Here is an 11,504-nt window from a genome sequence, read left to right on the forward strand (position 1 = left end):
CTGCTCACCAATGCAGACATCCCATTTTGCAGGCATAATATATATGATGCTGCGAGTTAATATGACCGTTACTGTATCAGCTGCAAAACAAACCCCAACAAACACCCACCCACACAGCAGGCACGCTCCATTGCTTCCTGCTTCTGCTGTGTTTGTAAAACAGGATGCGAGAATTTGTTGGTGGATTCATCAGCTGTGCCTGAGTGAGTATAACCTCACAACGAGGCAATAAACTGAGCCAAAAGGGAGTAGAAAAGCTCTTCCACAGTTCTGGGGACATGAAGGGCTCCCAGCATTATTTTAGAGCAGTGGTGGCCTTGCAGAAGCCTCACTCAGCACAGATCTATAGCAACTTTATCCAAATGTCTGGATCCTGCTGTAATGGTACTGCAAGGCTGCATCCTAACACTAAAAGTGGGAGGGAAAAAAGAAAAGAAAAAAAAATAAGGAAGAGGGATACAAACGGTGAAAGCATAATATCCATCTGTAACTTCAACACTGTTAAGGAAGCTAATTTGGTGAAATTCCCCAGAGATTTCATGCAGGCTGCCCGTCTCAGCTCACAGCTCAGTTCTCAGCTCACAGTCCATCGGGGCAGCAGATTTCTCTCTGGAGTCCCCAGGCCGAAAACGGCGACACGGTTATTTCCAGGAGCAGAGGTCTCCGCAGAGTAGCTGGCACCCTCTTGTGTTCACGGTGAGCAGAGCCATGGCCTTGGCGTGCATTTTCTCTTCTATTCAAAAAGCCTCTCTATGAGAGAAGTCGGTCCCACTATTTTGCACGAGTGTAACCATCTCTTAATAATTTTGTACTAATGCAAAATTAATAATTGCATTTAAATATTTAACTTCTAATTAAATTTGATAATGTATTATATATATATATATTATCGATTTCACTAAGTTTCAGGTAACCTTTCAGTAAAGTAGAATGAGTATAATGAAGTAAATCTATACAAAGCTTAAAATCATGAGATGTCATTTCAGACGTAAAAAACAAGTTTGTAATAGGGGAGTTCTGCATGGAGAATTCTGAACAGATGTTGAGTAAACATATTCAGAAGAATACAACCATAATGCTGAATACACTTGTGGAGAGCTACATGTATGATTAATTCATCATGATGAAAAAGACTTTTCTGAACCTGGCACTGTCTCCTGATCACCATCAAAAATAATGGAAGCATCTAAAAAAAATAAAATTTTGGGGGTTTATAAAACTGTGCTGGTGATGATCTCCATGCTACCAGGGTAAGATCCATGCCTGTCCTGTGAAGAACAGAATTGTGACAAGATTTGTTTTCTGCTCAGAGAAAGAATAAATAACATGGCCCTGTGCCTGGTCCCAAAACTGCCAAAGTCCTTCAGGGGCTGCATGCAGGATGGTATGGCCACAGCATAGCTGGCTGAGTCACAGAACCTGCAGAAAGGCTGAAACAATGACTGGTTTTGACCATGTTGGTAAAATTTTGATATTTCTGCATGAAATTGAATGGCCATGGTCAGGGGAGAGCAAGGAGAGGGAAAGAGGTTTTGGTTTTATTTTGTAGCACTTTCTTTCTCTTTACCCTTTATTCTGCTAGATAGTATAGAAACTCTTGAATGGAATGGTAATGTTTTTTGTTTTGGTTTGTTCAGGTTTTTGTGCTAATGTAATAGAAAATACATTGATCTTCTAATTTACTCTTAAAAAAATAATATACAAAAGGTAGAATTTCCTTGTTGGAACCAAGGGAAAGATACATTTCAGATGAGGAAACTTGTGCTGCTCACCATAGATTACTTTCATTGAGCATTTCTACCCTCCACCGAAAATAATTTGTTGGCATTAAAACTTTTGTGTTCCTCCTATATGTTGTTACATGTGGGTCCTTCTGAATTTCAGTACTACAAATCTTAACTCTAGAACAGTCAAGTACTGCATACATTAGAATGTAGTTTAAGTACAGTTGTGCAACGAGAAAGCAAAACTAAGAGATAGTCACAACCAACAGCTCTTTCATGTAATTTCCCCCCACCCAGGATCCTTGTGCCATTCAGTCCATGGACCATTCTCGTTTAGTGGGTAATTGTTTGGATCTTTTTTATTCTGGTATCCAGTATCTGGCTCTACCCTTTATCCCAGTCAATAAGTAGTTGGAAAACATGCATTTATTTACTCCATAATTTCAGACAAAACACTCAGTGCACTCTAATGGCCTTAATTATCTCTGGAAATCTAGAGAGAAGCACCTATTGAAATACAGTGCTTCCCAATCAAGCTGCTTTGGCTTGCTTGCTTCTGAGTGTCTCTACACACATTAGACACTAGACTTTCCAGGTGGATTTGTAGCATGGGTGAGACACAAAACTAAGTCTTGGGAGTTCAAACCAGTTGGTGGCTGGTCACAAGTAGCATCCCCCAGAGCTCAGTAGTGGGGACAGTTTTGTTTAATATCTTTATCAATGATCTGGATGAGTGGATTGAGTGCACCCTCAGTACGTTCGTGGATGACACCAAGTTGGGCACGAGTGTTGATCTGCTCAAGAGTAGGAGGGCTCTACAGAGTGAAATGGCTATATTAAAAGACTGGATTAACAGGCTGAGGCCAACTGTATGAGGTTCAACAAAGCTGAGCGTTGGGTCCTGCACTTGGGGCACAACAACCCAATGCAAACTTACAGGCTGGGGAAAGAGTGGCTGGAAAGCTGCACCATGGAAAGGGACCTGAGGCTATTGGTCAATAGCCAGCTGAACATGAGCTAGCAGTGTGCTCAGGTGTACAAGAAGGCCAACAGCATCCTGGCTTGTGTCAGAAATAGCATGACCAGCAGCACTAGGGAAGTGATTATCCCTTTATACTCAGCTCTGGCGAGGCTACACCTCAAATACTGTGATCAATATTGGGCCCCTCACTAGACATGTAGATGTGGTGCTTAGGGATGTGGTTTAGTGGTAGACTTGGCAGTGCTAGGTTAATGGTTGGACCAGATAATCTTAGAGGTATTTTCCAAACTATGGAAACTATTTCTATGATCCTATCATATACTGTAGTCAGAGACTAAATTAGAAAATCTAAAGCCTTTGAGGGTATGTATACTTACTTCTTATTTTCAAAGACATTTTTATCTCACCATTTGTTCTAAAATATCAGAATTTTAACAAAATGAAAAATTGGGTGAGAAATATCATCCCGTTTGATGGGTTCATCATCCCAGCTGATGAACTGGAACATAGAAAATCCTTCAAGATATGAAACTAGTGACTTGAGATGACTTTGTTTTGCCATACTGCTTGACTCTATCTCCACTTCTCTACTAGCTACGTTATTGCATTGCTGGATTGTTGGCTATCTGAAATATTCCTTTTATTTATGTGACCTAATATTTGCATATTTGTGCATTCTGTCATTAATCAGTGTAGGTACATACCTACAACTGCTGCATGTAGAAGATTGTGTTGACTTCTGAGGTAATTATCACAAAGAGGAGTCAGAAGCAGAAATGTAAACTGTGGATACCCATATTTTTTCCTCAAACAAGTTAGATTATTTTTTATTTTTTATTTTTCTGTAAGGCTGTAACCACACACCCTTGTTTTAGACATGTGTCAGCTGCATTTTATGTGTGGCCTGATTTTTTGTGGCTTCAAAAAAAAAATATTTAAACAGTCATGTGCTGATCTGAAAGACTGTGCTTCCAGCCTTGTGATATCTACTAGGGATTGAGATAACCTTGGAGGTAAGTCAGTAGGGTATGATATACCTCCTTCTTTTACTTAGCTGTCACTGGAAGCTGTACGGAAGATTAAGTTCAAATCCCATTTTGTTCTCCCCACCTAAACGCATACATTTTCTCGTGTAACATGTAATGAACACCTAATAGAAAGTAAAAGTCACAGTGAGGAGAGCAGCATGGGGAAGTATCCTTAAACTGTGGCATTAGCAGCTTACTAGTAAAGATACTAAATCTTTCTAGAGCTCTTCAACACACAACACATTTACTTGTGCTAGCAAGACAGATTAGCAAATGATAAATAATTTAAACTCACAACAGCAGTGGACTCCAGAGACCTCTGCTGTCTCAAAGCTATTAAAACTTGTAGGAAAAAATGGCTTCACCTGTTTTTCAGGGCAGTGGAAATTGTATTTAAATTGGATTCTGATAATAACTAGACATACTATCTTGAAGACAAAACTGAGTCTTCCTTTTAAAAGTTTCTGGGGCTTCTTGCATCACCTAAAAAGTGAAGTATAGGTTTTCAGCATTAAAAATAAAATGAAGTTTTATTTTTCTATACTAAAAGCCAAATATTATATGACAGTGTTACAGGAAAGCCAAAAGCTAACTTCACCTGTTCCATTTTCACATGTTGAGTTTAATGCTAGTCTCATCATTAACAAGCTAGAAAAGGTGGTCTAACCTCACAGCCACCTGCAAACACTGCATTTCTTATTACCATCTGGAGGTCAGGCTGCAACTGACATGTATAGGTGTTCATAGAAAGCTCACGTGCTGAGTTAAAAAACATCACAACAGTTAGGACTGATTTATTTTTTATTTTTATTTTTTTAGAAAGCTCAGTATGTAAAGTATTACCAAGTCCCACAGAACTGGTTGATAAAGAAGAAAGAGCAATTTTTAGTCAGTGGGAGTTAAATTCTGCCCTAAATAGTTGCTAATTTTGGTAATAGATTGTTTTATCTCCTAATACACAAGTACAAGGCACTTTTTCCCATGCAAGCATTTTGCAGTAGTATCAGATGTGCGTTCTGATGGGGAACAGCTGAAATAAACATTAACTGCATAATATCTAGACTGCATCTCAATACCTAAAAAGTGATATTTTACTTTATTTTCAGGTGTATGTATTACAGTGACTAAGGAAAACTCTTCTTAGAGTATATAGGTGCTGTTCTAGATATTGTCTGGAAATCATTGTGGATTCTTATAAAGCTTCAAACTAAAGTTAAATAAATTCTAGTAAAATAACTCGTTCCCTGAAAAACAATTGCAAGATTATTTGGTAAGTGATGTTGGCCCGGTCCACAAGTAGATTTCCAAATATATAAGGTAAAAGTAGAGTGGAAGATATTCCTGGTCCCTCAGATATATTGTGAATATATATCCCAGATGAAAGAAATTTGGTTTGATTTGTTAAAAAATCTGTAACATTTTTGTTCTTCTGAAATTAAAATCTAATTAGCTCCAAGTCAGGCAGAGATTTGGTATTAGGAGATAATGTTTACTGAGATCTTTTGTATATAGAAGGCACGGTATTGTTTTCCCCCCATATGGGCTCCAGGCCAATCCAACTGGTATTAAAGCAGACATACCAGAGCACACCATAAGGATGTCTGATACTGCCTTATTTTTTCCATCACATGATTTTTTGGCTTTTAGTGTAGAAATCTCATCTCAGTAGTACTGTTGCATATATTTGGGGCATGGGGTTGGGGTCCAATCACCCATTGGTTTTGGGTCTGATTAATGGGTGAAATGTTGGAGCATGGCATAGATTTGACTTTCACTATAAATTAATGGAGAACTCCCAGAAAACACACTAAATTAATTAATTACAGGAAGAAAAGGAGATGGTGGGTTTGTTGTGAGTGTGTCTGCTAGTTTGAAAAATTGGCATTCCCTCTCCCATTTCAATTTTTTTTATGCCTCTGCCATTTCATATTGATTCCTGTAATGATGAAAACAAGTCTTGGTCTTGGAGTTTACCCAAAACTCATCTTTTAATAATTATTTCCCATTAATTTTATTCAAAGCTCCTTTCCCTGTTTGCAAAATAAGGTAACTCCATGGGCTCCTAGTGCTCCTAGGGTGGATGGCTACCATTTTGTCTCCTGTCCTCCATGTAGATTGGAGCTGGTGTAAAGGACTTGGGTAGCTATTTGAAAAAGTGAGAAAAATCTCAATAATTTTCTTCAGACAGGATCTTCTGTGAAGCTATTTTATTTGCAAAATTTGCGATATTTTCTTTGTTGGGCGCCCTGCAAGCAGAAGCACACAGTAAAAGAGTATCATAACCTTGTGTTCTCTATTACCCAACACCTGATTTCTCCCCCGTGGTTCACAACCTACTCGACGCACTTCTATACCATAAATGTACAATTTTATTTGACTGACCGTTAATTTCTCCTTTTCCTTTTTTTTTTTTTTCTTTCCTTCTTCTCTCGTGACTAGAGGGCCCGTGATTTTTGTTCTTACTGATTTCATACTGCTCATCCTGTTTTTCTTAGCTATCCTCCTTATTTTGGGACAGTGGGACCTTCCCCTTATCTGCTTAACATACTCCCCACTGCTATGCCACACAATCACTTTTTAATATGCAAGGTTAGTGGAATTTTCCACTGCAAAAACACCTGCTATTGCAAAGACACAACTTTGTTTCTCACAAAAATTCAGATGTTTGATTAGGGAAGCTTCTCCTGGATGATCATTCAAATGGCTTTAAATTTTCCGTAGGAGTTTTCCCAGCTTGGGTTATCTTGTCTGTGATTATTTATTTAAAAGTTTTAATAGACTGTTCTGTCTTTATACAGCACCATTACTCTGCAGCTGCTATGGTAGACAGAGAGTCCATCACAGCCCTCTTGATAGACACTGTCCATGCACCTCTTTGTTTTTAAAATGGAATCCATTATCAGATTGTGTTTCTTGAGTCAATGGGAGTGTAGCAAGCCATTAATTTAATGCTATTACTGGGGACAGTGCTGTGTAACTCCATACTGGGTATGCATTTCCCAAACCACTTATTATCATTCAGGATATGCTGCCATCACTTGACAGTTCTCTGCATAGGGCCTATGCAATCTCTTTGCCAGGTTTCCCATAACACTTTTGCTTTTCTCAGGTTAACATATTGTTGGCCCTGGGAGATGTAACAAGCCACAGTTTAGCAAAATTGGCAAGATTATACTTACTATTCTTTTAGCTAGAGCATGTGTTCAAGGCCATGCTGGTTTGTCTGCACGTGGGAACAGGTCCAAGCTCCCATCATGTCTTAACCATTTATGTAGCTGCCTTCCCAACCTCTCCTCACAGGCTTATTGCACAGTATTACTTTTAGCCAAATTGTTGGTGTCACAAGCAACATGGAATTTCGCTTAATATAATTTATGGCTAATTAAGAAACTTTTAATTGTGGATTCTGTTTTTGAGAAAAAAAGAAAAAAAAAAGAAAAAAAAAAGAAAAAAAAAAAAAGAAGCAATTAAACAAGAACTTAGGAAAACACACCTCAACTTCCCTCTCCTTGCCCCTCTCTTCATTTTCCTTTCCTCTCTCCCTGCTGGTCTCCCATCCCCTTGCTGCATACTGCATTTCCCCCCGTGGATGACAAGATGGTGGTGCAGGAGGATGAGGCTGGGCTAGTGGTGTGCTTTGCTTTTGCTGCTCCTCATTTCCTACTTAGCTGCCCTTGCACAGGCTGCTGCACAGGCTGCAGGCCCTCAGGGGTACACCACCTTTGTCTTCTTTTGTGCTGCATTGCTTGGGTGGCTCTGCCCTGTGACTTGCTCATGTGTCTCTTTCCTCCAGCCTGTGCTCAGGCATCTCTTTCCTCTTTCCCTGCTCAGGTGTTTCTTTGCTCTGCCCCAGTTCAGGCCTCTCTTTGCCTTGCCCCTGCTCAGGTATCTATTTGCAGCAATGTCTCTCTTGCCCCTGCCTGAGTGTCTGCTCCTTTCCTCACCACCTCTTTCCCTTAGCAGCTACCGTCATTCCTTAAATATGTGCACTGGCAGGTTTTCTGCTGCTAACTGACTGAGAGCAGCCATGGGCATACCCTGCAGCTGCCATCACTTGAAGCCTTTTTCTCAGCCTTTCTGGTTTCAGGCCTTGTTGACAGATGTTTTTTGTATTTTTACTTCACTCAAGCCTTTCCTGTGGTGGTGCTGGTGTGACAGGCTGGGGTGGGGGCAGATCTTTTCTGGGTTTACATTATTTGGATCTCAGGTGTCATTTTTGGTCTGTAATATAATGATAACACAATCAGCATCTGCTGCAGGACTCCTGGCAACTGACAACCATGCCTGCCATGCTCAGCAGTGCTGGGGGTTAGCATCTGGGGCAGCCCCTTCTGCCATGGGACAGAGTCCTTCTGTGGTGGCATCCTGCTGCCCTGGGTTATTCACAGCAGGCTGTCCACCACCCTACTGCATTCCTCTTTTTAGAAAGTCTAAGAGGGCATTTGTTTTACTTTGGATTTGACAGACTTTGTAAGGATCAGAAAAAAATCCCTTAGCTAATCAGAATTTAAAGTACAGCCTTCAAACACCTTTCCATGATTATTTCCATATCCAAGCAAACAACAACAACAAAAAAACGTAAGAGGCAGTCTGAGGCTCTGTTTGGGAGGCTTACATCTTACTGACAATAATCATTAGAAAAGCTGCAATGCTGAGAAATGCTTCTGCTTTGCAGCCATTGTCCAGGAACGTGGTGGCAGGTTATTGCGTTAACAACTCCACCTTCTCTTCCCTGCTGTTTGCAGGATCTCTGTTTTGAACCATCCGCATGGTCACTGCAATGCAGACAAGAAACTCTAAATGCTCACCCAATTGTGAAAACTGTGCTGGAGGCCATGGTGACTAGTGCATGACCTGTATATCTGGATACCACCTGAATAAAGGAATCAATAGATATATTACCGACTGCTCTGATGGGATTTACCTGGGTAAAAGTTAGTATTTCTTATTGTTTCTTTATAAAGGGCTTCAGTATGAGGTTCAAGGATGCTGCTGGAATACTCACAAGCAAGTATAGGGTATGTTGATACACACCTCTCTTCTCTTACTCCTCTTATTAAATTATTAGGTGGCAAGTGTGATCAAGAATGTCCTCAAAAATGGAGCTGGGAGTCTGACCTGATTTTATAAATTAGTCTTTGCAGCAAGATTTCTTTTCTGCTTAACAATAACACTAGCAGAAGGAGGGCAGTACAAGCAGGATGCAGGACAGAACGGGTTACCACTACTCCAGAAAAAGATGGGCAGTATGCAAAGTCTGAACACGAAACATTCCCCCAAATGCAAATGTCATGGGAGCGTCATGACCATGTGTGCATAGAAAAGACAGCTGAGAAATCCCGCATGGCTGATGGATTTTTCCTAGACCTAGTGGTCTATTTTTCCTAGATTCTAGGTGCAGAAAGTGGTTGTAATTATGTTTCTGACAGACTTAAGTACCTGCAATGATGTGATGATTCAAGATCAGTAATTCTCTGCCATGAGAGACACCTGGCTTCAATTTCCTCCTGTGATTGGCAAGTACAGTGCCCACATTTAATTTCCAACTTTGGCTAGCAAGAATACATGGACATATGTTCAAGCATGTGGCATGTGCTTAAACTGCACTGACTTAAGTATGCTTAAAAGATAAATATTTGCTCATGAGCTTTGTTCTGACAGATTCCTTACTTCTTGCTCTTTGTTTCATGAAGCTGTGTGTTCATTTCAAGAGCAAGTAGTAGGTTTACTTTTTCATTTTCACTTTACGAAAATGATAGTGAAGGGAATTATTTTCTACTCAGTCAAGGTGGATAGATGGAAATTTAGGAATAAACGAGAGTGCCAGGTTGTTCTTCTCAGAGAAGTACATGGCACTGCATCTAACAAGACAGGAAATTTGATGAGAGAAGGAGAGAGAATTTTAGAGATGAAAAGGCAGGTGTTAAGTAATTTATCTGTTGATTTTGTTAAGAGCATAAGTGTTCATGCAGGTGTGTCCTTGAACACAAAATCAGCTAAGATAGAACAGGCTGCTTGTATGGAAGGCATAAAAGGTAAATTGCAGGATGGCCACAGGAGTACATTGTTGATATAAGGAAAGATCATTTATGTCCGTGTCAGAGATAGGTAATACGAATTAAAAATATCTGAAGAAGTTTTAGCAACTTCTATGCATGGTCATATTCTAAGGGTTCAACTATTATTTCAAATGTTTAGAAACAGTTTAAATGATTTGTTGATTGATGGAAAAATGTATCAGTATGCAGAAACTTGCAGTTGTAGTCCAGCTTGCTGCTTCCATTCCTGATATTAAACTAGAAATTGGTAATAGTATAATGTAATAATACAGCCATGTAATTTTCTTAAACACAGTTGACTAGGGTTCTCTGGGATGTTTTCTTTCATTCCTTTGTAGATAATATCATTTTCCAAAAATGCAGTGAAAGCTGTAAGATGTGTTGAATTCCAAATCAGCATGAAATGCTGATGAGATACACCCTGTTCTTCTCCAGGCTGAACAGTCCCAGCTGTCTCAGCCCTTCCTCACAGGAGAGATGCTGCACTCCCTTCACCATTTTCTTGGCACTTCGTTGGACTCTTTCCAGTAGCTCCATGTCCCTTTTGTACTGGGGGGGCCCAGAACTGGATGCAATACTCCAGGTGTGGCCTCACCAGGGCTGAGTAGAGGGGAAAGGTCACCTCCCTCGACCTGCTGGCAACACTCTTCCTAGCGCAGCCAAAAATACTGTTAGCCTTCATAGCGGCACTATCAGATTGCTGACTCATGTTCAACTTGGTGTCCACAAGGACAAAACCAAGAGTGGATGTGTTTTGTTGATAGAGGAACTCATCTGTTCTTGAAACTGATGGGTAAAACCCACAAAGCAGCAGCAGGCATTTCAAACTCCTTTATGAATGAATGAATGACTTTTTATCCAAGAAGCAAAGGCCAAAAATCTTATAAAATTTGTAAAGGATTGAATGTTTGGTTTATGCCGCAAAAAATATGTAAGTGCTCAATATCAGTAGGCATTCTTCTTTCAGGACACAGGTCTTCCATAAATGTGGCAACAGTTAACTTCTACCCTCCATCAAAGTGGATTTTCTTCTTCCATTTGGTAGAAGCTGCATGTTGTTTGTTTCCAGGACAAAATAGATAGATTCCTTTACATTTTGTAACTTTTATTTTTTTGTATATTTATGTTGCATTAATTATGTTGCATTTATTTCAAGTGCCTGCATAATTCTTACTGCCAGTGACCTTTTCATTGAGGTTGTATGTTCTATGATGGAAAGAACAAAAACTTCCTGTTTTCTTGGGTAATATTAGTAAGCTGAGACAATTTCTGATAATGTTTTGAAAGAACACCATCTGTGCAGGGGTGCCAAGTAAATGGAGCCTTTCAGGACACGTGTTTCATAGGCATCATTTCAGTACATGCTGCATTTTCTTGGCAGTGTTATATCTATGGGCAGGGGCCTAGGTGGGACTTGGGAGACAGGGATTTGAGTTTGGATCCTATTACTGACCTTTTTTTAATAAACTTGGGGAAACGAATAGGTCTCCTATGTGTAAAAACATGATAATGCTACCTGCCTTTTAAAGCTCTTTGAGAAATATAGCTGAGGAAAAATAATAAGCAAGTAGGTATTGTTACTTTTGATGAATTACTAATTTCAGCTTTTTTTTTTTTTTTTTTTTTTTTCCCCAAACAGCAATTGTGTGCATTCTTGAAAATAAATACTGGTGCTGATCACATGTGAGGTTTAGTGGATTTGATCTGTAAA

Source organism: Cygnus olor, chromosome Z, assembly GCF_009769625.2.
Source record: "Cygnus olor isolate bCygOlo1 chromosome Z, bCygOlo1.pri.v2, whole genome shotgun sequence".
Classification (NCBI taxonomy): domain Eukaryota; kingdom Metazoa; phylum Chordata; class Aves; order Anseriformes; family Anatidae; genus Cygnus; species Cygnus olor.